Source organism: Palaemon carinicauda, chromosome 10 (assembly GCF_036898095.1).
Source record: "Palaemon carinicauda isolate YSFRI2023 chromosome 10, ASM3689809v2, whole genome shotgun sequence".
NCBI classification, from domain to species: Eukaryota; Metazoa; Arthropoda; class Malacostraca; order Decapoda; family Palaemonidae; genus Palaemon; species Palaemon carinicauda.
The window spans coordinates 71,293,291-71,320,074 of record NC_090734.1 but is presented as its reverse complement, the minus strand read 5'-3'; the positions used below and the strand labels follow the sequence as shown (position 1 = coordinate 71,320,074).

Here is a 26,784-nt window from a genome sequence, read left to right as displayed (position 1 = left end):
TAATCTCATTTATATATTCACATATATATATATATATAATCCCCTGTTCTCGACTCCCCCCCCCCCCCCCCGTGTATGATCACGATTATGGACTGACTTGTTCTTATCTGTATTACTCTACAGTTTAAGTTTATTTATTTACCGCTATAGCGGTGTATTTTAAGCTCCCGGAGCCCCCAGGCTCCTCCAGCTTACCTACGGGATACTCATGTATCTTTTATTTTACAGACAGTACGCTGTTCGATGACGGCATGCTCGGCGGTCCTTAGCCAACCCTGCGGCCACGATGTGTGTCGCTCACATGCCCACTGTGCTGTCCTGGTGGATGATCTGACTGTTTGGCATCCGGACAATTGTGTAGTATGCTACAAGCTGGCCTCCACTTTAACCTCTGACTCGGTAAGTGGAATTATTCTTAGCCATATTACAGACTTGGTAAGTGGAGTTACAATTAATTAAAATTAATTAATTTTAATTGCATCATTTTTATTTGCTCCTCGCATGCCCTCTACTACAGCTTCGTGTTTCAGAAGCTCCTGATCTTCTTCCTTTATCTTCGGCATGAATATTCCTTACCTTCACTGATAGTCTGTTCTCTTTCAGAGCTCCGAGCCTGCTAAGACTTCGGCTCTAGCAACCCTCAAGGTCTGGATTGGCGGCTTTGCCCGGAACGTGAAGGCCAAGCAACCTTACATCTTATCTGAGCAATGGGGTTCCCTCCTTTATCCGCATGCAAAAACATCAGCTGCGGTCCCCAAAGAGTTGGCGGACCCCATCATCGAAAATATCGAATCCCTGCTATTGGCCCCGGACCAAGAAGAGACGAGCGGGACGATAACTGAAGACGTTGCAACCCTTAATTTGGACGTAGAACCCATGGTTCTTGAAGAACCCGACACAGGTAGGGAGATAGGTGAGTCAGGTGGGTCCCGGACTGAGATTCCTCTCCTCAGCCCGCCTTTCTCTTCCACTTAAGCCCAATCTTCCTTTCAAGGCTTTCCGGGGACTTCCGGTGCTGATCTCCAGCCCCGGTCTGTTATCCCCAAGGTTAAGGCTCACTGCAGGCCTTTGCATAAGACCCACAAGTCTTCGAAACCACCGAGGTCGACCAAATCTTCCTCCACTAGAGTCCCTAAAGACTCCGTCGCCGTGCCATCGACTTCTCAAGGACCGGTCTCCGCTTCGGCATCCGTTCCCCCCCCCCCCGGCGGAACCATTTAACCCGGTAGATTTCTCGGAGAAGCTGTTTTCTCGTTTTGAGACAATGTTGTCTTCCCACACACAACAAGCCATTGTGACTGCAGCAGCAGCAAGAAAGGGTTGCCAACGTCGAGAATCTAGTCCAGGGACTCATGCGTTCGGGGCTGCCACAACAGCAATATGCCATCCCCGACGCCTCTAAGCTCCCACCGTTTACCAAGAGTAACCCCTGGAGGTTAGCTCTACATGCCCCCCTCTCGGACGGCATGTTGTCCATCGAAGGTTTCGGAACTCGACCGATTGAAGACTTCGAGTTCTACCCGCCGGGTCTGCAATTTCCTTTTCCCGACTTCGCCCGCTTGACTGATGAGGCTCTGATCCGCCTAGATAAAGTCCCTAAGGAGACTGTGATCTTCCCCAAGGAACAGGCCCAGTCTGTTTTGGTCCGCGCCTTTAACGAGTGGGATTGTGTGAACACAATGCTCACACCCCATAAGAACTCGTACACAATGTTTGTGATCGACGAGCATACCCCTACTCCATGCACAACCAAAATCATGGAGATCGCCTATCAGGCTACCAAGGAGGAGAAGCCCTTACCTCACCTTCGAGAGATGGAATTGACTTCCCTTCTCTTCCCTGGTGATCATGAATGCTGGCGGAACGCCCCGGCTACCTTCACGGTAGGCAAACTGAGCCCGGACTGTGCCTCAACGCAGTTTAGTGAATGCCTCCCCAAGCTACCGGAGTCCCTAATCAAAATAGAGTTTGAGACCCGGTGTAGGCTCAGTAGCTCCATTAACTCTGCAGCTCTATCAGAAATGACCGTTGCCACTTACGATGAGGAACCTCTCTTTAAGGTCCTCACGAAGTCACTCTTGCAAACTTTGTTGGTTGACGCTTATGACTTCCATAATGCCAGATTCCGTTGCCGACGACATGTATTGTCGAAGGCTACTATTCGACACGAACCCAATAGGCTCATCAAAGCCCCGGTCTGGGGTCCGGACCTCTTCACGGAGGACCTGGTTAACACTGTTCTCAGCGAGGCAGCTAGAGTTAACCAAAGCCTCAAGGTTAGGTGGGGCCTAGTCCCCAAAAGGAAATATGAACCAACTGGTACCCCAGCTCATGGCAGGAAGAGGTTGAGGCCCTTCCACTCCTCGCAGTTCAGACAGCCTCTCCAAGTAGTACAACCTGTCCCGGTTCAATCTGTCCCTGTTTCACAAGGTTCCCAGCCTTCTACCTCTAAGGGCCAACCCCAACAGCAGTATGTGTTGGTCCCTCAAACACAAGTCGCATCGACTTCGTTTGCTGCCTCCCCCGCCTTTAACCCCACTTACGAATCACAAGGTTCTTTCCAAGGCTACCAGCGCCACAGAGGCTCCAGAGGTGCCTTTCGTAGCCGAGGTGGCGGAAGGGGTTCCTACCGAGGCAAGGCTTTCCGCGGAGGCAAAGGCGGCAAATCATCCTCAAGCCATTGAGAATCTGCAGGTAGGAGGGAGACTATACAAATTTCGGGACCGTTGAAAGTTCAGCAATTGGGCTTCCAGCATAATTTCCAAAGGTCTGGGGTGGAGCTGTATACAGGGACCCCCTCCACCAAACTGTTTCTACCAACTCCCAACGGAAGAGCTAAGTTCATTCACAAAGGATCTGTTGCAAAAGAACGCAACCCAAAGCATACATCGCTTAAAATTTCAAGCTCGCTTATTCAGCGTGCCAAAGAAAGGCTCAGACAAACGAAGAGTAATCCTGGACCTGTCTCGTCTAAACTCCTTCATTCGTTGCGAAAAATTCCACATGCTTACCGTCTCGCAGGTGCGGCCCTACTTCCCCTTGGGGCCGTCACCACCTCCATAGATCTTTCAGATGCCTACTATCACGTTCCAATAGCAAGGCATTTTCGTCCTTTTCTAGGCTTCAAGCTAGGCAAACAAGCCTATGCATTCAAGGTGATGCCATTCGAGCTCAACATAGCGCCCAGAATCTTCACCAAATTAGCAGAGACGGTAATTCAGGAACTTCGAACCCAGGGGATTCAAATAGTGGCTTATCTCGACGATTGGCTGATCTGGTCGAACAACGTTCGGAACTGCCATATGGCAACGAAAAAGGTCCTCTCCTTCCTTCGACGGTTAGGATTTCAGGTCAACCTCGAGAAATTCTGCCTGGTTCCGGAGACCAAGTTTCAATGGCTGGGGCTACAATGGGACCTAAGTTCCCATACGTTGTGCCTGCCAAAAACCAAAAGGAAGGAAATAGCGAGGAACACGAAACAGTTTCTCAGGGACAAGTTGATGTCCAGGAGGAACCAGGAAAGAATACTAGGTTCCTTACAGTTCGCCTCTGTAACAGACATCATCCTAAAGTCCAAACTAAAGGACATAAACAGAGTGTGGCGCTCCAGAGCGACCAAGAAACGTCGAGACAGGCGAGCTCGTCTTCCCCCAATCCTGAGGAAAAGTCTGCAGCCTTGGACGAAGGTCAAGAATCTTTCCAAGTCAGTTCCCTTGCAATATCCGGCCCCGGGACTCGTCGTTCACACAGACGCCTCCTTAACAGGGTGGGGAGGTTACTCCCAACACAAGAAAGTCCAAGGGTTATGGTCTCCGATATTTCTACAAATGCACATCAATGTCCTAGAGGCCATGGCAGTCTTCCTTACTCTAATACGTCTCAGCCCAGCCAGGAATCTCCACACCAGACTGGTCGTCGACAGCGCAGTCATAGTCCATTGCATCAACAGAGGAGGCTCCAGGTCGGCCCACATAAACTACGTTATGTTGGCGATTTTCTCCATGACGACATCATACAAGTGGCATCTATCAGCAGTCCACCTGGCGGGATTCCGGAATGTGGTGGCGGACGCACTTTCCTGGATGACCCCGCTGGAGTCGGAGTGGTCACTGGACAATCGATCCTTCAAGTGGATCTTATCTCAGGTCCCGGGTCTCCAGGTGGACCTGTTTGCGACGGAATCCAATCGCAAACTAGAATGTTACGAAGCCCCCAACCTGGACCCTCAGGCTTATGCCATGGACGCTATGTCACTAGACTGGAACATTTGGAAGACGATTTATCTGTTTCCTCCGATAAATCTCCTGCTGAAAGTGTTGCACAAGCTCAGATCTTTCAAAGGCCGAGTGGCTCTGATAGCCCCCAACTGGCCCAAGAGCAACTGGTTCCCCCTGTTACTGGAACGAGGCCTCCGCCCCCGGCGGATACCCAATCCTGTACTAACACAAGTACTGTAGTACAAACTCGCAATGTGTTAGCTTCCTCAAGGATTCTGAATGCCCTAACTTTATGGACTTCATGAAGTTCGCAGCTCAAAAAGGTGCAAACATCGACCCTCTGAATACCCTATTCCTGGAATCAGACAAAAGAGAATCCACCCTCCGTCAATATGACTCAGCCGTCAAGAAACTGGCAAAGTTTTTGAAAGACTCACAAGTTGAGAAAATGACGATGAACCTAACTGTGACATTCTTTAGAACTCTCTTTGAATCGGGCCTAGCAGCCAACACGATTACTACGATCAAATCAGCCTTTAAAAAGATCTTCCATGTCGGCTTTGACATTGACCTGACGGACTCATACTTCTCATCCGCCAGACTAAAACCATCAACTCGCCCTAGCGCAGTTTCTTGGTTCTTGAACGATGAACTAAAGCTAGCCTCTGACACTTTGAATGAATCCTGTAACTATATGGCATTGTTAAGGAAGACACTTTTTCTTTTGATCCCTCGCCTCTGACTCTAGAATCTCAGAATTGTCGGCCTTGTCTAGAGACCCAGGTCATATCGAGTTTCTCCCTTTGGGTGAGGTCCTTCTCTCCCCTAACAAAGTATTCATGGCTAAAAATGAGGAACCCCAAAACAGGTGGTCTCCCTGGAAGATTGTTCCACTTCCTCGGGATCCATCCCTGTGTCCAGTTACCACCCTGAAATCCTACTTAAGTAGAACTTCCACTACTTGAACAGGGCCCTTATTTATTAGAGAAAATGGAGGAACCATTACCCTTAAAGGAATCAGACAACAAATTCTTTATTTTATTAAACAAGTTAATCCTGAATCATTCCCACATGTCCATGATATTCGAGCTGTTGCTACTTCAATTAACTTCTTCCATCATATGAAATTTGATGAGCTCACAAAATATACGGGTTGGAAGTCCCCTAAAGTTTTTAAACGCCACTACCTAAAACCTTTAGAAGCTCTTAAATTTGCCACAGTAGCAGCTGGGAATGTAGTTCCTCCTGAAGGCTCTGAGTCCTAATCACAACGTCTTGCTCTATCCTCTTTCCCTCCTGCCTGGCTTTCCTATTGTTCCTACCTGGTTTGGTTTTGTCCTTTGCCATACACCCTTATGATCAATTCTATGAATTGTTTTTGATTTTATCTGTTCTTAAAATCCCTCGAGCTGATTTTATTTTATTTTATTAATATTATGAATGTTATTATGGATCCGCAGTTTCTGCTGCTTGATTTTATTATCATCCCTTTATGGGATTGTTTACCATTTGTTTATTACTAGCCTATTCATACCTATGTTAAATACTTACCTACGGGTTACCTTATTGAATTGTTTTCCAAGTTGCAAGTTGATTATCACCATTCATAACTCTGTTGATTACTTACAGTGAACCCTCGTTTATCGCGGTAGATAGGTTCCAGACGCGGGCGCGATAGGTGAAAATCCGCGAAGTAGTGACAGCATATTTACCTATTTATTTAACATGTATATTCGGACTTTTAAAACCTTCCCTTGTACGTAGTACTGTTAACAAACCACCCTTTAATGTACAGAACACTTAATGCATGTACTACAGCACCCTAAACTAAAACAGGCACAAATATTAAAGGCGATTTTATATCATGTGTTTCCTAAACACCTAAAAAGCACGATAAAAAATGGCAACCAATGTTTTGTTTACGTTCATCTCTGATCATAATGAAGAAACAAACTCATTTAGTGTACACATATATGTACGTATAGGTTAGTTTTTGCATCGATTATATTGATTATACAGTACTGTATGTTGATTTTTTTATTACCAATGTTTTAGTTTACGTATTTTTCTTAGGACTTCCAAATGAAATCTTTTTCTTTATGACGCCGCCTGAAACGACGGCGTGTACGCTCAGTAAACAACCACGCTCAGAACAAACAAGGCATTTAACGCGCATGATGATAGTGATAAATAATGATACAGTACATACAGTATTTACAGTAAAAGCATTTACAAAATACTGTATGTTACCTTACAAATATAAATTATACAGTACTTGTACGTAGCAAAGCAGGAAAACAATTTGAGAGAGAGAGAGAGAGAGAGAGAGAGAGAGAGAGAGAGAGAGAGAGAGAGAGAGAGAGAGAGATTGTTTTACGTACGTAAATGTAAATTTTAAACAAAAAAAATATGATAGGTTACAACATGTAGACTTTTAAAACCTTCCCTTTAACTTAATGCATACAGTACGTACATTACTAAACTATAAAACAGGTTAAAGTAAAAAATAAAGATTGTTACTGTACTCACCACGAAAGAAGTTCAAGAAAAACTTGAATGACGATGGAGATGAATTTGCTGCACAGTAGAAATGATGATGATGAAGCTGATGATGTGTTCTACTGTGCAGTCAATGATAGTATTTTACGTCTCTTCAGACGGAGGTGTCTTTTCCTGGGACACCTCTTCAACTTCTTCAATTTCTTCCGAAGGCGTACTAGCAGGAGGAACTGGCTCTTTTTTGCGAGGCTGGAAGAACATTGTGATCGGAAGTTGTTGCCGCTGCTTCTTTTTTCGATCCAAGAGCATCCTGTAGGGAGTCGTGATGTCATCGACCTTATTTGAGAATTGCATCGAGCGAACCATATCCTCGTCCCACTCTTGTAACATTTCTTTCGCCTCCTTCATATGGTTGCAGAACTTGGCAAGCCGTTCTAATGTTAAGCCCGTTTCTTCGACATTTTCTTGGGTCTCTTCCTGGGTACCCTCACTCTCTTCCTCACTTGCCGATTTCGTCAGGTCTTTGAGGACTGCGTCAGTTAGGGGCTGGGAATGGCAGTCCAACAACTCGTCGACGTCTTCAGTCGTCATGTCGCCAAACCCGTCACCTCCAATTATGGCAGCCAACTGCACAGATTTCCGTATTGCAGAGTGTTGGATTTCCGACGGAGTAAATCCCTTGTCGTCGTAAACAATATCGGGGCACAGCTTCTTCCAGCTCGCATTTACGGTTGCAGGTTTCATCTCTTGAAGTGCCTTTTGAATATTCTGCAGGCACGTGGCTATGGTGTACTGCCGCCAGTACGCCTTCAAGTTGAAGTCTTCATCCTCGTCATCTTGGGCAGCATCCACACACGCAACGAGGTCCGCCAAGGTATTCTTCGTGTAGAGGGCCTTGAACGCCCTGATAACCCCCTGGTCCATTGGTTGAATTAATGACGTGGTGTTGGGTGGCAGGAACTCAACCTGAACGCCCTCACGCGACAGGTCAGTTGCGTGTCCACCAGCGTTATCCATAAGGAGAAGGATCTTGAATGGCAAGCCCTTCTCTAAGAGATATTCATGGACTTGCGGGATGAAACACTGGTGGAACCAGTTGGAGGTCAGCATCTTCGTAATCCATGCTTTTTGATTATGCATCCAGTACACGGGAAGGAGATTCTTATTTTTATTTTTCAAAGCGCGAGGATTTTTCGACTTATAAATAAGCCCCGGCTTTAACAAAAATCCAGCAGCATTGCCACACATCACGAGGGTAACGCGATCCTTGAATGCCTTAAAGCCAGAGGCTTTGGCTTCCTCTTTGAACAGGAAAGTTCGCGACGGCATTCTCTTCCAAAACAAGCCGGTTTCATCCATATTAAAGACTTGTTCCGGCTTGTATCCACCTTCAGCGATAATGTTCTTGAAAGTCTGGTTCACGTAAGTTTCAGCAGCGGCAGTGTCAGCGGAAGCAGCCTCGCCATGCAGGGAAACGCTTTTCAGGGCGAAGCGTTTCTGAAACTTCGCGAACCATCCTTTGCTTGCGGAAAAACGTTTCTGAGGCTGGGAATCAGTGGATGTCCCTGGTTGAGGATCATCTGCATCATCATCATCTTCAGCATGGTTGCCGTCGTCGTCTTTAGGTTCCTTTGCAGCAAAATTCTCATATAAGCTCAAAGCCTTTGTTTGGATGGTGTTCGTATCCAACGCTATGTTCTTCTTCCGGCAGTCGGCAATCCACACAGCTAAAGCACCTTCCATGCGTACGATCGTTTTATTACGCGTTGTAACGACTCGCTTCGCTGATCTGCTAAAGGTGATTGCAGCAGTCTTTCTAATGTTCGCCTCGTCCTTCTTGATGTAGCGAACGGTGGATTCGTTGATGCCAAAATGGCGGCCGGCGGCCGCGTAACTTCTACCATCTTTTAACATGTCGAGAAGCGTAACCTTCTCAGCTATCGTCATCATCCTTCGGTGGCGTTTAGGCTCACTACCAGCCTTACTAGAAGCAGAACGCTTGGGAGGCATTGTAACAGAAAGTTCAACAAAAAGTTCAACTTAAAACAGTCGCACACAGCACAGATTAAACTTCACAAACTTAAGAACGTCTACTCAGCAATACGCGGAAAGAGAAAGTGAACGATGCAGCCCCGCGAGAACTTTGATGCTGCGGGTAGAAGATGCGGGCAAAACACCAATCACAGGCTAGATAACAAAACTTGAGTTTTGATTCGTCATCTATCAGCGCTTGAACCAATCACAACCCGTCTTACAGTACTATGGCGCGTTGGTTACTCATAGAAGATGCCCCCGCGCATACTGAACGTACGTAGATTAAGTACAATACCGTAATAATAATAAATAATGATAATAATACTGTACAGTAATAATAATAATAATAATGATTAATAATAATAACAATAATAATTTTATTAACAACAACAACAATAATAATAATAATAACAATAATAATAAAAATTTACGTACGCTATTTTACGCCTCTCTCTCTCTCTCTCTCTCTCTCTCTCTCTCTCTCTCTCTCTCTCTCTCGTACGCTTACAGTATTCGAAATGTGATTTTTGCAACAAAGAATATTATTGGATGCAGTACTGTACTACGTACGTATACATACAAAAGATTCATGGAAAAGAAGCACATCCATTACAGTACACACCATTCTAATATGGTATGACTGCATCTGATTTGCGTTTCATGTTCGATTTAATTTTACTACATACTGAATTATCGTATGATCACATTCTCTTTTCGTGTTTTATTTCTTTCTGTGCTGAATTATATATCATATGTAATGCAATGAACAATCAGTAAGAGCAGATATTACTAATTACAGTATTAATGGAATTACAGGTAACAAAATATCGTATTTGGTTGTCTTCAGATTTCGCGGTATTTTCGAATTTTCCGGAAAATCCGCGATATGTATATATATATGGGTTATGGGAAAACCCCGCGAAGTGGTGAATCCGCGATTGTCGAACCGCGAAGTAGCGAGGGTTCACTGTACCTACGGGATTCCATATCCCTCCTGTTTTGTTATTAAATTTCACCATGTATTGCTATTTTTGTGTTATTCTCTCCCCAGGTAGTTAGCCATATTGGGTCCCTATTCTCTGGCACTATTTCACTGGGCGGCACAGGTCAGAGCCCAGAAATGGGATTTTGACGTAGGAAAAATCTATTTCTGGGCGAGAGACCTGTGCCGCCCAGTGAACCTACCCGTCCCTCCCTACCGGGCCCCATCTGGGGTGCTATAGGAATGACGTCACTGACGTGGGTGGGATCGTTCGTAGTAGCGATCGGAACTAGGATGTTGAACGGCACCTCGCTGTTCGGGGATATTGACAGGAGATATCTAAATGGTGCGAGACCTCTGATTGTGATTTAATCACGCCCCAGTATTATATCGACACCTTATTAAGGTGAGCGAGCTGGGTTCAACCTAGCATTTCTATACAATTCTTTCTCTGGTAAATTCATAGCAGTTTTTACCTTAGAAATGATGTAAAAGGAGCATTTCACTGGGCAGCACAGGTCTCTCGCCCAGAAATAGATTTTCCCTACGTCAAAATCCCTTTTCTGTGTGTGTGTGTGTGTGTGTGTGTGTGCTTGCTCTCGCAATCGCATATGGGCAGTTCAATTTTAAAGCTTCATACAGTATTCAATTTTTAGTTTAATATTAAGCCTTCATATTTCATTAGACATTATTGTGTTTAATTTTTCAATTTCATTATCATATCAATAATCAACAAATACTTTTGATTTACTTTCGGTTGGCATCAGCCGATCTCAAGGTCACACTGCCGTATTACGATTATGCGCACATTTAGCACGAATAACACAGATTTATATAATTTTATGAATAGAACTTACCTGGCAGTTATATATATATATAGCTATAGTCTCTGACGTCCGGCAGAATTTTTCAAAACTCGCGGCAACCGCCATGTGGTGGTTGTGCGGTTAGGTGGTTAACAACCCTTACAGGGTGGTACTTGGAATCATTCCCGTTTTCTTTTCCTCAGATCATCTCTGCTGGTTGGACTGACAACATCGTTGGTCCACCGTTGGAGTTTTTCGTTCGCTTTCCCTGTGTCGCTGTACCGGACTTATTCTTTGGTGTACATTGACTTGGGGTTTTGGCAATCGCTTTTGTATTTATTCTGTTACTACTTGTTTGTTTAATATGACTGATAAACTTAATTTTCGTGTTTGTATAAATTAAGAATGCAAGGTGAGGTTACCGAAAGTTTCGGTAGACCCTCACACTGTTTGGGTTGCAGGTGTTTTGATTGTGCGCTTGATAAAAGGTGCAAGGAATATGAGATTTTAAGCGAGAAAGAATGGTTAGATATGAAGCGCTATGTGCACAAGTTAGAGTTAGATAAAGCCAGGAGGGCTTCGAGATCTAAATCTAAATCTATTAGTGAAGTTAGTTTAGATATTTCTATTGATCCTTTAATTAATTCCTGTTTAGAAGTTGAACCTTCTCCTGAGGTAGTAACTCCTGCCCCTTCTACAGGAACGGTATCGACGGATGACCCTCGGTACGCCAGGATGGCGGCTGAGTTGAAGGCTATTAAAGATCAACTTTCAGCCTTGAAAGGTAAGAGTGAGAGTGTGATTAGTGCTAGTGAAAGTGCAGTGGAGGTGGCGACTGAACGAACCTGTCACTACCCTAGGTCTAGACCTCTACCAAGCTCCTAGGACCAAGGGAAAAGGTACGTCGACGGCCGCAAGGGAGTGAGAGGTACGTATCCTCGGTCAGCCGTCACGTCAGACAGTCCTGTTGCATCTTCCCAGGCTGCTCTTGACCGCCATGGAAAAGGCGTGTCGGAACTGATGGGGTCCTCCTTGAGCCCCTCTCGCAGATGCAAATGGCAGTATGAGGCTTCGAGACCGACCAAGAGGAGGTGGAACCCTACTGACCAGACCCGTGCTCGCTCTCCCTTATCAAATAGCCTCAAACCTTGTCCTTCTGAGGACGACTTGGACGCCGTTCCAGTGAAAAGGCCAAAGCCTAGAGATGGAGGTGAAGAGAGACTGTCGAGAGATCCTTCTCCTTCAACAAGCGCTACTCGGCAGCCCTCGCCTTCGGAACCGTAGAATCCAGCAGCAGTCGCGAAGTCTTTTATGACTGTTATGCAGAAGCAGCTGTTTACTTTGGTTCAAGCTTTTAGCCGTCCTTCCCCCCAATCGGACAGACGTAAGGACGACTCTTTACCTATTAAGAAATTGGCCTCAAAGAGGGAACGAAGTTCCTCTCCCAGGGAACCGTGGCGAGATACGTCTAAGGCGCGGTACCGCGCTTCTTCTTCATCGACACGCCTCCAAAACGCTAGCGATTCTCGACATCAGGACGCTTCTGTCTCTCGCTCGCGATACCAGGATGATTCCAGCCTGCCTCTCCAGGACGCTTCCGCTTCGCGACGCCAGGACGAACGCAGCTCTCGGCACAAGGATGCTTCCAGCTCTTGGCGCCAGGACCCATCCGCCTACCGCCTCGAGGATGCTTCCAGCGCGCGGCGCCAGGATGCACGCGTTTCTCGCGGTCAGGACGCATCCAGCCTTCACCAACAGGACGCATCCTACGATTTGCTTCTCTCAGATGCAGGTGAACCTTCAGCCCAAAGGGACGCTGAAGTGGAAGTAGGACAAGATCTTGAGGATGTTTCAGAGGATGAAGATAAACCTGCTAACACAGCTGGGGATTATAAGGTTCTCTCTCGCTCCTTCCTTGAGCTTTATGGGGAGGAGTTTCAACCTGCTGCCCCTCGTTCTCCTCAATCGCAGTTCAGCAGGAAGAAGGCCAAAAAGCAGTCTGCTTTCATCAAAATGAAGCTATCCATCTCTGCTAGGAAGGCTCTCAGTAGAGTTGATGACTGGCTGAAGGAGCGGAGGCAAGCGGTAAAGACCACCTTCTCTTTTCCACCAGCTCGACTTACTTCTAAGGCGGGCATGTGGTACGAGACTGGAGAACCTCTGGGCCAAGTTCCTGCCTCCTCCCAGGGCACTTCTCTGGTATTGTTGATTCTGCTAGGAGGCACGCCCTTAACTCGGCGAAGGTAATGTGGTCCATGTCTGAGCTTGACCACCTCGTCAAGGGGATTTTCCGAGCCTTTGAAGTCTTCAGTTTTTTGGACTGGTCTCTAGGTACGCTGGCCAGGAAAACCGAACGACTGGAGGAAACAGAAGACCTGACTAGTATTATAGCATGCATGGACAAGGCTCTTGGGGGGGGGGGGGGGTTAAATGAGTTGGCTTTCCTATTTTCGGCTGGAGTTTTGAAGAAGAGGGCCCTGTTATGTTCTTTCGCTTCCAGTGCAGTAACGGTTGCGCAGAAGGCTGAGCTCCTTTACGCCCCTCTCTCGAAGCATCTTTTTCCTGAGTCCCTTGTCAGGGACATTACCCTTTCGCTTGCGCAAAAGGCCACACAAGACCACCTGTCACGCTCTGCAAGAAAGCCTTTACCAGCAATTCCTTCATCTCTGAAAAGAGAGGAGAGGAAATTTCAGCAGCCCTTTCGAGGTAGAACTCCTTCGAGAACGGACTTCAGGAGAAGAAGGCAGGAGATGGGCGATAGAACGAATAGAAGTTCGTTCAGATCCCTCTCCAAGAAGTGAAGTTCAAGTCCTCCAGACAGCGGTAGGAGCAAGACTGTCACTTTTTTGGCAGGCTTGGAAGAAAAGAGGGACGGACACCTGGTCTCTCTCGGCCATTGAGGAGGGATACAAGATCCCCCTCTTGAAGAAGCCTCCGCTTTCAAATACTCCTCTAGCCTTAGTGGCTCAGTACTCGAATGCAGTGAAACAAAGGGCCCTACTAGACCTGGTGGACCAGATGCTGGAGAAGGGAGCAATAGAACCAGTTCTGGAACTATCCTCCCCAGGTTTCTACTATCGCCTGTTTCTGGTGCCCAAGAGTTCGGGTGGATGGAGACCCGTTCTGGATGTCAGCTCTCTGAACGTCTTTGCGGAAAAGACAAAATTTACCATGGAGATGACTCAGTCAATGCTGGCAGCAGTACATCCAGGGGACTGGATGGTGTCTCTGGATTTACAGGACGCCTATTTTCACACCCCCATCCATCCAAATTCAAGGAAGTACCTGAGATTCATGATCCAGGGCAAGTGTTTCCAGTTCAAGGCCCTTTGCTTCGGCCTCAGCACTGCTCCTCAAGTCTTCACCAGAGTAATGGTGAATGTGGCAGGATGGCTTCATCAAGAGGGGATAAGAGTATCTCTATATCTGGACGATTGGTTGATAAGATCCCGATCGAAAGAGAAATGTCTGGAGGACCTACGCAAGACTTTCATGATGGCTCAAGAACTGGGTCTCGTCATCAACAAGAAGAAATCTCAGACTGAACCGAGTCAGACTATTCTTTATTTGGTGATAGTTCTGGACTCAGTTCGTTTTCGGGCTTCTTCCTCCCAGGAGAGGCAGACCAGGTGCCTCGAGAAGGTTCAGGAATTCTTGGAGAGACAGAAGTGCTCAGCGAGGGATTGGATGAGTTTGCTGGGAACCCTCTCCTCGCTCGAACAGTTTGTCTCTTTGGGAAGACTGCACCTCAGACCTCTTCAACACTTCCTATCAAGAGCGTGGAACAGGAGGACTCAGGAGGACTCCTTTTCCTTCCTCATTCCAGCAGAGATCAAGGGTCATCTGATTTGGTGGCTGGATCCAGCTTTGCTAGGAGAAGGAATCTCCCTGTGCAAAGAACCAAGACCTAGTGTTGTTCTCATACGCTTCAGAGTCAGGATGGGGAGCAACACTAGGAAGCAAGGAGGTCTCAGGCTCTTGGGAAAAGGAACAAACCGGATGGCACATCAACAGGAAAGAGTTGATGGCCATTCTGTTAGCACTAAAAGCCTTCAAAGACTCAGTGTCAGGGAGAGTAGTGGAGGTCAATTCGGACAACACCACGGCTTTGGCTTACAGCAAGGGGGAACTCTCTCTCTGTCTCTGTTCGAAACAGCATAAGAGCTCCTTCTGTGGTCGAAGGAGAACAATGTAGGACTTCTTACAAGATTTGTGCAGGGACAGAGGAATGTAAGAGCAGACATGCTCAGCAGGAAAGGGCAAGTTCTTCCCACGGAATGGACCCTCAACCAACAGGTCTGTCAGAGTCTGTGGAAGTTATGGGGGAGACCTTTAATAGACCTTTTCGCCTCCAACCAGAACAAAAGGATCCCCAACTACTGCTCTCTAGTCCCGGACGAGGAGGCAATAGCAGTAGACGCCTTCTTGATGGACTGGACGGGGATGGACACCTATGCGTTCCCCCCATTCAAGATCATCAATCTGGTCGTCAGGAAATTTGCTCTCCTCGAGTCAGGAAGAATGATCCTGGTAGCTCCATTCTGGCCAGCAAGAGAATGGTGCACAGAAGTGGTGGACATGTTGGTGGACTTTCGAAGAAGCCTTCCTCCAAGTCCAAAGCTTCTCAAACAGCCCCACTTCGAAAGGTATCATCAAAACCCCCTCGCTCTACAACTGACTGCCTTCAGACTATCGAGAAGCTTGTCAGAGCGAGAGGTTTTTCTGCGCAAGCTGCATGAGCTATCGCCAGAGCGAGGAGGGTCTCTTCTCAAAGAGTCTACCAATCTAAGTGGGAAACCTTTAGGGCTTGGTGTAAGCAGTACAAAGTTTCCTCAACCACTACCTCTGTGAGCCAAATAGCTGATTTTTTGTTGTCCCTCAGAAACGATGCTAAACTAGCCGTAGCCACGATTAAAGGATATAGGAGTATGCTCTCAGCTGTCTGTAGGCACAGAGGCATAGATTTGACTCAGAATAAAGACTTGCAAGATCTCTTGAAGTCTTTTGAAACAACTAAGCAGGCTCAGTTAAGACCCCCAGCTTGGAATCTGGATGTGCTTCTGAAGTTCCTATGCACCAAGAAGTTCGAACCCATCTCACAAGCGTCTCTTAGAGATGTTACTAAGAAAACTCTCTTCCTGATGGCTCTGGCCACAGCAAAAAGGGTCAGGGAAGTTCACGCTATTGAGAAGCAAGTGGGCTTTAACCAGAATGGAGCAGTATGTGCTTTGAGGATTGACTTCCTCGCCAAGAATGAAAATCCATCAAAACCCTGGCCGAGGACTTTTGAGGTTCCTAACCTCACTAATGTGGTGGGCAAAGAGCAGGAGAGGCTCCTCTGCCCAGTTAGAGCATATTTATCTCATACTAAGAATGTTAGAGGCGCATCTAATTCCTTATGGTGCTCAGTGAAAGATCTTCAAAAGCCCTTTTCAAAGAATGCTTTATTACTCTTCCTGAGGGAAACAATAAGAGAAGCTCACCTCTTGTGTGAAGAGGAGAACTTTGGTCTTTTGAAAGTAAGGGCTCACGAGGTGAGAGCTATGGCTACTTCACTGGCATATCGTAAGAATATGTCAGTTAGACAGATTATTGACGCAACGTTCTGGAGAAGCAACTCCGTGTTCGCCTCTCATTACCTCAGAGAGGTAAGAGTGGATTATGAAAGGTGTTACACCTTGGGCCCATACGTAGCTACCTCCCCTCAACCTTAACTTTTGTATGCCTGTGTTTGGGTTTTGGTTTCTATGGTTGTCTGAGGACTATGACGTGTGGTACGGTACCCTCAGTCTAGCTAGATAGTTTATATCTATTCTGCAAGGTTAAGTGGTTAGTTTGAGTAAGGTTGCAGTTTTTAAAAAAGGGGGCATAGGTAGTTCTGAAGTCTAGTCAAGTTGTTGGTCTCACCCCGTTTGACAGACTTGATTGAGTTGTTTCAGCATGACAGGTCCACTCCTGGCTGACACTCCTAAGGGAAAGCGACCCAAGAGGCAGGATATTAGCTGTCTGTCACCCTCCTCCAAATGTGTGAATCAGCTATATATATAGAACTGCCAGGTAAGTTCTATTCATAAAAATGGAGTTTTTATGATAAAACAAAGTTTTATGAATACTTACCTGGCAGTTATATATATATTTTAAGGCCCACCCACCTCCCCTCAGGAGACAGGTCGGGCAAAGATGATCTGAGGAACACCTAATCACCTAATCGCACAACCACCACACAGCGGTTGCCGCGAGTTTTGAAAAATTCTGCCGGACGTCAGAGACTATAGCTATATATATATAACTGCCAGGTAAGTATTCATAAAACTTTGTTTTATCATAAAAACTCCATTTTTCTTGACATTTGAAATCTCTTCATAATGATTACAACAGTGCCAATATGTTATAGGGTATCACATTTTCCATACAGTTTGTTTATAGACCTTATTATTAGTTATAAAAGGAATACGCACCTCTCTCTCTCTCTCTCTCTCTCTCTCTCTCTCTCTCTCTCTCTCTCTCTCTCTCTCTCTCTCTCTCTCTCTCTCTCTCTCTCCATATTTTGATTTTTAATTCAGTTGAATCTTCATATTTCTTTGAAAATTATGAAACAATTCTTTATATCATTATTCGATGTTTCGATTATGGGAATAGTAATGCATCGGAAGGAAATCACTTGATTTGCCTCTTGCCTTCCATCAGAAATATGACGTCATCAGACTTTTTTTCTTAAATTTACGGTAAGTTGTACTAATCTCATAACTAATGATACAGACCACTAAAACACTTGATTTCTTTACTTGATGTTTCGATGATGGGAATGCTGTAATAAGATTACTCGGTAACACAATGAAAGGAAATCATTCGGTTTGTCAGCGTGCTTCCGCCAGATACATGACGTCACAAGACACATGACGTAAACTCTACGAAGAATGACTTGCAAAATATGTAAATTCATTTTCTTTTTTCTTGCAAGAAATGTAAAGAAAATACTAACTTACCAAGCAAGAGTATTTCATTTTTAAAATTTAAAAGGAAATATATTATTTTCAAGAAAATATTTGTTCTATTAGTATACTTACTTCAGATAAATATTGATCTATTATCAGAGATTAAATAAAACTAGCGTAATGTCAAATTTACGCTACATAGTACTCGTGACAACCGATACAGACCCACAAAATACTTTGTAGCATTACTTAATATTTCGATAATGGGAATACTGTACTAACACTAATCGTTAGCCTATTGGAAGGAAATCAGTGTATTGTCCGGTCGCTTTCCGCCGGTGATATGACGTCACCAGATATATAATATAAATTTGACAGATATTAAAACTTTTCTTAATGTATTTTTTACTGAAAATAGGTACTGTATATTAACAATAAAAGAAAATAATAATTTACCAAGATAAATCAGTTTATTTTTATACAAGAAAATAGATTATTTTCAAGGAAATATTCGTCCTATTTCCGATAGACTTGTGACTTCATCACCCTGAAAAAATCGTCGTAAAGTCGAATCGTCATAAGTCTAGAACTACAAGACGAGCCATGATAATTTTAGTGAGGGATAACTACCCCATCCGCTAGTTAGCAGGTGGGGGGTGGGTAGACTGGCTACCCGGCTTACTCCCATCTCTCGGCTGAGTAACCACTTTACTTTTTGGCTCGGTAGAGGACGGACATGCTGCCGTGCTCTCCCGCAATGACTTCCCTTGATTGTTTTTCTGTCATTTATTTCTTTTTCTCTTGTGTGTGTTTTAATTTATCTTGGGTGAGATAGCTATGACATCCTGATGGAAAGTTCCTTCAGTAGCTTCCTAAGGGTATATATGACTACAGTAGATATTCCCAGAGAATTAAACTAAAGGTTTCACAGAATTCTAACTTCTGGCGCGAGTACCCATAAGGTTTCTCTTTAGGATATCGTATAATAACGGGACGTATGCCTGACATGCTAAATAGCTATCTGCACCCCACATAGTGTTTACGCTTCGAGGGGGAAGTGTGGCAAGTATGGGAGGAGCCGTTACAAAACTCTCCTCTTTCGTTACTGTTACGGTACTCGGCGACATCACATCCTGCCGCCATGTTGGATTGATGCTGCCAGAGCGTGCTTTCTTCATTCCTTCCGGCGTATATGCCAGCCTCCATGATACAATAAGATAGGGAGGGGCCTGACAGGCCGGAATAGAGAACCAGGGCGGGTCCATCAGGACATCATGGCTATCTCACCCAAAAATAGATTTTTTGCTTCGCTCAAAATCCGTTTTTTGGGCTCAAGCCATGACGTCCTGAAGGAAGTGTACCAGAGAATTAATGTATCCTGGATTTTTTCCCTTTGTAGTGCCTTAGACTTCTAAACAATATTCCTTTGGTCCAATGACCGTAGAGACCGTGACATCTCCGTTACATGTCACTACAGATAAGCATATACCATGTTATTGCTTCCTGCCCCTCTGGCAGGGAAGTCCTATTTGGACGTAAGGAACATCTTGTTAAGTTTACATGATGAAGAAACTCACCTGTAGTCGAAGATCTTGCCGGTCTCGTAGACAAATCAGGGAAGTTAAGTAATTGTGTTGGAACAATTTTACTTTTTTCCTAGGTGAGTATGCATCAAGTAGAAGCAATATTATAACATAGATTATGATAATGTTCAAATAATAAGGATAATAAAATTCTCTAACAGTATTTTATTTCATATGTTAGGGTGAAATGAGACGCATATGGTAACGAAAAATTCTATTTTATTCAATGAAATTTTAGAATTAATATGAAATAGGTAAATTTCAAAAAAATGTAGTTAACAAGCATAAACTAAAGACAACAGAAGAAGTGGGTGTGGAATCTGAAAAGTAGAACTTGCCATTACACACAAGTTCTAAGGGAACTATAAAGTCTTTTAGAAAGTCTTATATACACTTCATGTCCGAAAACATGTGGCACACGTGTTCTTGTCTATATTACTTCACCTTTGTAGAAGAACAGTTCTTAGTGTCACCAGGTGGCACTTGAAATCACTATGTTTTGCACTAGGGTCAACACAGGCATCCGTTGAGTTAGAGTCCCGAATAACTCACTGTTCTGCGCAGCACTAAGCAGCAGGCTTTAATACCTGCTGCTACCACATAACGCTTCAACTCGTGCACCTGCTTCGCATAGTGTTTGAAAAACACTCTTGAGGATTTCCAGCCTGTGAAAGATCGAAGACTTTCGAAATCCATGGCTTGGAAAAAGTTTAGGGAAGATGCAACTTTCCTGGGATCATGACCTGCGGGTGTACTGTCAGGATCCGCTCTGCGAATAAAGTAGGTGATCTTCGCCCTTAGTAGTTTGAGTGACAAATCAGATCCCAATGTTTCTCCTATAAAAAGCTGTCCTCAGCCAAAGTCTAAAGTTCTTCGAAGATAGACCTTTAGACTCTCCACTGGGCATAGAGAGACATCTTCCTTCAGAGGGCATATTCTCCAGGGGCCCCACCTTTTGGTGGGACGTTCATTCTTGGCGAGAAACATTGGGTCAGGGAAGAGGGTAAGTTCACCTGTCTCGGCGAACTGTATCTGGCCCTCTTCTCTAGATAAGGCCACTATTTCACTGACTCGGGCTCCCGAGGCGAGAGCAAAAAGGAAAATAACTTTTTGAGTCAAGTCTTTCAGAGGGCAAGACTCATTGTCCAGACTAGAGGCAAAATGGAGCACCTTATCAAGAGACCAAGAGATGGGTCTCGATGGGGGTGCAAGACGGAGTCTAGCACATGCCTTTGGCAGCTTGTTAAAGATGTCGTTGGACAGGTCTATCTGGAAGGCATAAAGAAATGGTTTTGTCAAGGCCGATTTGCAAGTGGAAATCGTGTTGGCTGCCAAGCCTTGTCCATGAAGGTGAATGAAGAAAGACAGACAAAAGTCTATAGAGATTTCTGTAGGATTTTTAGCCTTGACGAAGGACACCCATTTCCTCCAGGATGACTCGTATTGCCTTCTGGTAGACTTTGTTTTGTATTCCTCTAGGAAGTCTAAACATTTCTTCGAGATCCGAAACCTCTTCTTCACGGCTAGGGAGAGAAAATCATGAGATGAAGGTCTCGGGTTTTCCTTGATGAAGCGAAGACAGTCGACTTCTGAACCTGCTGGGAGAGAACTGGGTCCGGCAGAGGGATCAGCTTGGGTCGTAACTCCAAGATTAGAGGGAACCAGTTGCTCCGGGGCCACTTGGGTGCCACTAGGGCTGCTGTTCCTTTGAAGGTTCTCAGCTTGGTGAGGACTTTCAGCAGAAGGTTGGGTGGAGGGAACAGGTAAATCTTGGACCATCTGTTCCAGTCTAGGGACATGGCGTCCACCGCTTCCGCACTGGGGTCCTTGTATGGGGCCACGTAAAGAGGAAATTGCTTGTCGCTCGTCGCGAAGAGGTCGATCTGCAGTTCCGGGACTTGACGGGAGATGAAGGAGAATGATTCTGCGTCTAAGAACCATTCCGACTCTATTGGGGTTGTCCTTGATAGAGCGTCCGCTGTCACATTGCGGAATCCTTGCAGGTGAACTGCTGAGAGGTGCCATCTCTTCTTGTCCGCTAGGTGGAAGATGGGCAGTAACTCTTGGTTGAGTTGGGGCGATCTTGAGCCCTGACGGTTGAGACATCTGACCACAACGGCGCTGTCCAGAGTTAGACGGATGTGGATCGAGGGACGTGGAGACAGTCTCTTCAGAGTAAGAAGGACTGCCATGGCCTCCAAGATGTTGTGAAATGTCTTGAATAGGGGAGACCATGTTCCCTGAACTTGTTGATGATGGGAGTGACCCCCGAATCCTTCTAGTGAGGCATCCATGTGGATAATGACCGACGGAGGTGGTGGCTGAAGAGGAGCTGATCTCAGGTTCTTTGCATCCGACCATGGCTTTAGGAGTGAGCGAAGCCTGGTTGGCAGAGGTCTCTTGAGATCTCTTCGAGCGATGGATGCGTATCTTCTCCAGACTCCCGATGCATCTTTTAGCTGTGCTCGTAGCACTGGGTCTGTCACTGAGGCAAACTGGAGGGAGCTGAGCACCTGTTCCTGTTGTCGTCTTGAAATCCGTTTGGATTTTAGGAGTCTCTTGACAGATCCCGCTATTTCCTTCCTTTTCTTCAGAGGGATGGAAAGACGGTGTGACTGAAGGTTCCAACGGATTCCCAGCCATTGGAACTTCTGAGCTGGAGACAGTCGAGACTTTTTGGTGTTGATTTTGAAACCCAGATGTTCCAGGAACTGGGTCACCTTCTTGGAAGCACGCGAGCATTCTTCTGAGGATGCTGCCCAAACCAGCCAGTCATCTAGGTAAGCCATCACCTGGACGCCTTGTAGGCGTAGCTGTTGGACAATCGTGTCTGCGAGCTTCGTGAAGATTCTTTGGGCTATGTTGAGTCCGAAGGGCATGGCCCTGAAAGCGTACTGCCTTCTTTGAAGCTTGAATCCTAGGTAGGAGGAAGCCTGGTGATTCATTGGAATGTGCCAGTAGGCATCTGCCAAGTCTATTGAAACCATGTAAGCCTTGTGAGGTAGTAGGGCTCTTATATGTTGAAGGGTAAGCATCTTGAATTTGTTGTTCGCTATGAACTTGTTGAGAGGGGACCAGTCCAGAATGACTCTGAGTTTGTCGGAGTCCTTCTTGGGAACACAGAAGAGTCTTCCCTGGAACCTGGTGGACTGTATCCTCTTGATCACCTTCTTGTTCAAGAGTTCTAGGACGTATTCTTCCAGGACGGGGTTGGAGTGTTGGAAGAATTGGTAGAAGGTTGGAGGTGGTGTTACCCAGCTCCACCCTAGTTGCTTCTTGATGATGCTGTGAGCCCAAGGATAGAAGGTCCAACGATCCTGAAAGTGGCGGAGTCTTCCTCCCACCGAGGATTTTCCACCTCGGCCGCCTGCTCCCCTCCCTCCTCTCCCTCTAGATGGACGTCGAGAGGAGTCTTTGCCGGAGCCTCTACCTTTGGGGCGAAAGGTAGTGGACTGTCTTTCATAGACTGGTGTGAAGACTGGTGACTGAGCCACCACTGGCTGAGGGACCAACTGAAAGGTCTGTTGTAGGTGAGCCACCAACTGGGGAGTAGTGGGTGCCGGAAACTGGCGTTTAGCCTGGTGCTGCTGGGATTGGGGCTTGGTCGACTTCTTCTTAGGTTGGGGGCCCTCATCCTGAGAAGATTTCCTCTTTCGTGACATGCCCCACTTGTTGAGAAGGTTCCGGTTCTCGGTGGCGGCTCTGTCAACGATCTCTTTCATGAGGTCGTTAGGAAAGAGATATTTACCCCAAATGTTGGAGGAAATCAGTTTCCGGGGTTCGTGCTTGACGGTGGCATCCGCAAACACGAATTCTCTACAGGCTCTCCGGGCCTTGATGAAGCTGTATAAGTCCTTCGTCAAGGTGGCAAGGTGGGTCTTCGCGAGAACCATGTAGAAGCCTGGGTCCCGAATGTCCCCGGCCATTGTCTCAAGCTGCACTTGAAGAGGCATAGAGGCAGCCAGCCTCTCTTTTGTGTCTTGCTCCCGACGCAGAAGGTACTCGGTGAGCTTGGGGAGGTTCTTGTTAAACTGCCGTCCTGCGACGTCAGCCTCCAACTTTCCTACCGAGAAAGTTAACTGGATATCTTAACAGATTTTGTCGTCGGGAGGGAGGGCGAGGGAGAGAGGCCTATATTTCTCCAATGTAGGGCAGGGTTTTCCTTCCTCCACCGCCTTCAGCACTGCCAGCAGGGACTTTTTGGCGAAAGGAAAGACCATGGAAAGGATGGGTGCATCTTGCTTAGGGCCGGCACCTTGGAGTTGGTATAGCCCCTGCTCTTGAGGCAGTCAGCTAAAAGTGCTTGAGCCTTAGCGTGGTCAAATACGATGACCTCTTTAGGCTCGGTCTCCTCCTTGGAGACTGGCTCGGACTTGAGACGGATGTAACAGTCCGGGTAGGTTTGAAAACTAGGCCAGAACTCCACCTCTTCAAGGGGGACGGCGCCTAGTTTAGCATTGACAACGATACGTCTGCTCGTGATGGGCATGTGTTCTGCATGCCACCAGGGGTTGGTCACTGAGCAGGGGGGAAGATCTTTGACACTGATCTTCTTCGGCGTCTGTTTTGACAGACGCAGGATCTCCCTCTTAAGGTCCGCATGTCCCTGGCGGAACCTCTCATCCAGGAGTGCCACCAAGGCTTGGAGGCTATCCTGGGTGCCCACCACTGCAGGTACTTGGGTGGCGGAGGTAGAGGGGACAGGTTCCGATATTGCAACGGAAGAAACAGAGGGGGCGCGGGCGATCTCACCCTCGGAGTCGGGAGTCTCCACATGCTCCTCCTCTTCTTGACCCTCGGCCATCAGGGTCCTTTCGACATCCTCTCCACTTCGTCGAGATGACAGTCTTGGAGAGCGTCTGAAACATCCGGTTCGACCGTCAGTTGGACGCAAGGGATCTCAGCCTTGGGAATGACAGCATCCGCAGATGCCTTAGGAAAGAGCAAGGCTCTCATCTTCTCATTTGGGAGATAGGGCCCCGTGGCATTCTATTGGAAACCAAACACCCACTTGCGCAGTTTCTCTCGGGCGATGTCCCTGGCCTCCGCTGACGGAGGGTTGTCGAACGCCTCATTGAGCAGGTTCTTGCAGACGGTGCAGACCTTCGGGTCCCAATATTGAAGATTCCCTTGGGCGATGGAACAGCTGGCGTGGGTTCGGCATGCCAGGTGGCCGTAGAAATCAGGGCGGCGAACGCTGCAGAAGGCGCTCTCACACCGTAGGTACTCCTCCTGTAAAAGAAAGAGGTAATGAGTATATGGAAGTCAATAGCAGTCATGACTTACAGTAATCTTAGATTAGTATTAAAGTTATAAAAACTTATGATATAAGATTCCTTTTCACGTGTAATCTTAGGATAGGTAAGCTGGAAAAGAGGCAGGAAAGACACACACTTGTGCAACCCGCCCAGTCAATTGCCGTGACCCCACACCATAACTAATTCTAGGGCTCCTCTTGAGCCTTAATAGGAGGAAAAAACATCCGCATTGGATGAACAAAGCTTAGACTTCCTCCAGGTAATTAGATACAGTGAGAGGGGGGGGGGGAAATGAATTTATTCACTATAGAAGAAAAGGGAGAGAACGAATTCTCCCTATTCAGGTTAGGTCTCAGCAAGGGATTGCGCATGGATGCACAGAGTATGCTGGGAGAATTTACTGCACAACTATACACAATAGTTTTCAGTCTAGGGTATGTACTATACCATAGATGTACTGGCTATCGTCTATAGCTGTACAATAGTCACTGCCGGCACTGGGCCGGCAGGGGGAGAAATGACTGTCCACTGCAGAGATATGATTAGATGGCGCCGGCAGCGTGACGGCATGCCGGAAGTGCGCCGGGCGCCGGCAAATCTCCATCAAGGTGAAACCCTTCCAAGCCAGCAGTCTATGTGGCAGAGATAGGGCGACACCTCTGTGTGATGGCAGATCGCCGGCAAGTCGGCGGCCCCCGGCAGCCGGCAATTGACCGGCGAAGGTATTCCAATACTGACGTCAATCAATGAGACAGAGAGGATACCAGGAGACACTGACGGCTGTCGCCGAGTGTGTGGAGGCGGCAGTGGACCGGCACTGATAGAGAGAGAGATAGGATAGGAGGAGAGAGAGGAAAGGGTAGTACTCAACACCCACTCCTCGTCTTCCTCCGGAAGGAGTGTTCAAATGAAAGGGAGAGGGTAGCAACCTTTCATCCAGTCGCAACAGAGCCGGCAGCCGGCTCGAGTTGCAGGTGGCGGCCCAAGGGAGGACCGAAGAACACTCTAAGATAGAGAGGTCTTCCGCCGGCAGACCGACCTGACGTATGCTAACCCATAGTTCGACTATATGTGGGAGGCATAGCAGTCCGGGCTAACCAGAGAAAGGACCAAGCCGAACCGACAACCCACCGGCACACGGGGGAGTTGTAGGACGGCGGACACAGGTGTGATGGCTAGGCCAACACAAAAGGACAGATGGGGGAGGGGTGAGGGTCCTGAGGAGGAGTGTAGGAGGAGGCGTAGCCCCCACCGGCACTCAAAGTGGTGGGGATTCTGTTCAGCGCTAGCACTATCCAGGTATAGGAAGAATTCATTCTCCAACCTAGGGTAGGTTAGCACAGAGAAGGTACAGCACTAGTGTACTGTCCTAAACTATAAAGAAACAGAATCCCCTTGGACTGCCTAACCTAGGTTAGGGGAGCAAGTCCCCCAAACTAGGAAAGACGGGTAGGACAAGTCGCTAGACCACAGGGAGGAAGGGTCTTAACCCAACCAGGTGTGGACTAGGGGGAAGGGCAGAGCCCCCTCCCACCTTCACCCACCAGCAGGGACCAGAAGGAGAGTACATTCTCCTATTGGGGTAGCTGGGGGCAAACAACTGGTACTCTGAGGTTCTGTCCCAAACTCAAAGCGCATGTACAATGGCAAGGAGTGGGGAAAGAAAATCCTATCCTAACCTTACCCGAATGCGATTCAAGGTAAGGAGGACTAGGATGTAGCCTAGGCTACCTCAGAGGGAGGAGATTACCTTGGGTAAGGTAACTGGGGAGGTGAGAAAGTATACAAGAGCCCTAGCGTTAGGTTAGGGGCAAGGGAGTCGACTACCAAGATCACCGAAACCCCTTGTATACTTCCTAGAAGGCGAAAACATATGTGCAATCACTGAATCTTATATGTATAAATGCCTATATCTTCATTTCGTAATTTAACACTAGGAACACTTATTATATCATGCATGAAAGTAAACGAAAACGCCTAGACTATTGAGCCTAGGGGCTAGGCTAGCAAGCTAGCATGAGGATCGGCTACCTACACTCGCTGAAATGAATACGATCGGCATAATATAACTAATTCCTAGCAATGAAGACTAAATAACCAATACTGATAATTAGTTATAAGACCAGGTAGGCTGTTCACACTAACTAAATAAAGCATGCGAGGTGAACAGCAGCGTCAGGGATGACGCCTCCGGTCGAGGCACAGCTCCGCCACAAAACACAGTATTTTAAGATAAAAAGACATTACTTTCCGGCTAGAGCTTATTTATACAATACAAGAATATGGTACTCAATTTTCCAGAAGAAGGCGAGGCAGAAGATTGCGACATTATGAATCACTTGGCGAAAACTAGGAAAAAAGCACCTTGTCATATACGCTACAGGGGAAGGAATGAGGAAAGCGCACTCTGGTGGCATCAATCCAACATGGCGGCCGGATTTGATGTCACCGAGTACCGTAACAGTAACGA

General features: G+C 46.6%; 1 protein-coding gene and 1 pseudogene across 1 annotated transcript in view; both read left to right on the top strand.

The window, feature by feature from the left end:
- Positions 1-26,784, top strand: part of Ufl1 (UFM1 specific ligase 1) — a 267,931-nt gene that overhangs the window by 159,404 nt on the left and 81,743 nt on the right. The gene's annotated exons all lie outside the window — the stretch shown is intronic.
- Positions 11,274-26,784, top strand: part of LOC137648565 (uncharacterized) — a 32,152-nt pseudogene continuing 16,641 nt past the window's right edge.